The following is a 2,512-nucleotide window of genomic DNA, read 5'->3' on the forward strand; positions in this document are numbered from 1 at the left end:
TAAATCATATGGACACACAGAACTAAACGAGCAAGGCTGTTCATTCAGGTTCAGAGGCAATCAACAAGATTACTAGTGAGGCGTGGCCCTCTCGCATTTCCACCGACTAACACAACTGGCTAAGACGACGACGCGCGCAGAGCAGCCTAGGCCCTCTCGCCACGGATGCGGCGTGCGAGCTGCAGAACAAAGTCTTGGTACTGTGCATATTCACTGAAGGTTAAACATTTTCTTTTACTGAAATCCCAGCTGCAGAACAAAGAAAGCGCCTACTACTGGTAGCAAAACCAATATGTTTATGAGGAATATATAGATGTTTCAAATCAAAAGACCAAGTAGAATAGATAAATTTAGTCAGGAATCTGTTGTAGCATGGCAAACCCCTTGTTTCTAAATAACATGTATGCTAGTCTGTAGAGCTAGTTCACTGGGATTATTACTATGGTTTGTATGCTGGTTCATTTTCCATGAATTTCCCTCTAATTCAGCTTATCGACGGATGATTTTTTTAAGAGAAAACTAACTTTACATATACGTCACACATAGAAAAGGTCATATGCCATAAGGTTTTTCTGTTAATTAGTGTGCTATCGCAAGAAAACTTAAATGAGAATGTACAAAAAGTAAAAAAAAACCTGCAAGTCATAATATGGCTAGTCTGTACGTACTGGAACTGAACCACTTTGAATAATAAAAGCATCAGCAGGCAAAGACCAGAAGATCAGAATCTATTGTCTCTAAGGGCTTAGATCTCAAAGAATATATAAGATGCATATGTAAAATATGGCAAAAGGGGAACATACCATGCATGGAGTCGCTGTTATGAAATTTCAGTTATCTCACCAGTCCGCTGTAGTTTTTCCACTCGGCAGCGTCCACCGTCCACGTAGTTTCTCCACTCGGCAGCGTCCGCCGACGGCGGCGGCCTCCTGATTTGCTACAACCTGCCATCGGTATGCCTCGTCCGCTGCATCGTCCATCACTCATCTATGAGAAATAAATTAGATGTTGGATCTTCATATGTTCAGAACTTGGAACTAAAAAGATTCAGATAGGCATTACACCCAACAAAATTCAGATAGGCATGTAACTAAATTCTGCAACTGAATTTCTAGCAACAAGGAAGCACCCAGCAAAATTCAGATAGGCATTATACTAGATTCTGCAATGCAATGTTTATCTTACTCAGAAGCAGAGCAGGTATCCACCAAAATTCAGCCTGATAGCTACATGTTACCCAAATTCAGACATACTACATGTAACCCAAATTCCTCTACAACTGAACTTGTAACCACCAAATTCAGACAAGCAAGCAACCAAATCAATTGGGTCATCAGTGAGTCACCTGCAGCACGACGGAGTTGATGACATCGGCGTATCTGACGGCGAGGTTGAGCGACATACAGCGGGCGGGGGTCATGGCGTAGCACCTGGTGCGGCCCCTCTCGACCTTGCCGAGCTTGTCGAGGTTGAGCACAACGACCATGGTGAGCATGGAGGCGACGCCGGCGCCGAGGGAGTGGCCCGTGAAGGTGAGCGTGTAGGCGGGGTACCAGTCGACGAGGTCCCGGAGCAGGTCGCACTCCCTGTCGAGAACCCAGCCGGCGGCGCGGAGGAGGCCGTTGTGGACGTAGCCGCCGTCGAAGCGACGCTTGCCGAGGAGCAGCGCGTAGTCGGACTCGCGGCCGAGGTTGAGGCCGCGCAGCGCGAGCACGAAGTCGGCGTGCGCGTGGTCGAGGTAGACGAGGTAGGGCGTGACCCGGCCCCCCGTGTCGGCGTAGGTGCGGCGGTGCACGGCGTTTGAGGGGTCGAGGAGGAGGGGCCGCAAGCGAGGAGGTCGGGCGAGGCGTAGTTGGCCATGACGAGGCGGCACATCCTGGGCATGGGCGCGAAGTCGGCGGCGGCGGCGTGGCCCCAGGTGGCGCTGTCGTGCTGGCCGGAGTGGACGCACCGCTTCCACGCCCTACGACGGGGCGAGCCGTAGGCGGTGGCGGCGCGGGGAGGGGGGGGCCTGCGCGGGCGGCTCCCCCTCCATGGCGGGTTGGGACTTGGGAGAGGAGGAGAGGAGGTGGGAGCAGAGACGGGATTGGGGATCTGGATTGGGAGTTGAGTGTTTTTTTTTTGAGACATGGCGTGGGATGGTTGGTGGGGTGGGAGCAGATGCAGGTGGTAGCGTGGGGGTTTATAACCCACGCTACTACTAACGACTTAGTAGTAGCGTGGATTTATAAACCGCGCTATTACTATAGCTGGTCCCGGAAAGCACGGTGGAAATCGCTTAGTAGTAGCGAGGGGTAAAAACCCGCGCTACTACTATCAGGTTATTAGTAGCGCGGTTTCCTCAAGCTCGCTACTGCTAATTAGCAGTAGCGTTTGTTTTTAAACCGCGCTGCTGCTAAGATTCTGTGTATAAGGTTTTCCCTAGTAGTGTTGCTTCCCCCCTCTTTCTTATTCTAACATCATTTTGAACTGCATTGCTATTAAACTGCGTGAGCGACGGGCGATTGATTAC

General features: G+C 50.8%; 1 pseudogene; it reads right to left on the minus strand.

The window, feature by feature from the left end:
* Positions 1-1,333: 1,333 nt before the first annotated feature.
* On the minus strand, positions 1,334-2,130 carry LOC125518467 (annotated as a pseudogene).
* Positions 2,131-2,512: the final 382 nt, after the last annotated feature.

Source organism: Triticum urartu, chromosome 7 (assembly GCF_003073215.2).
Source record: "Triticum urartu cultivar G1812 chromosome 7, Tu2.1, whole genome shotgun sequence".
Lineage (NCBI taxonomy): Eukaryota > Viridiplantae > Streptophyta > Magnoliopsida > Poales > Poaceae > Triticum > Triticum urartu.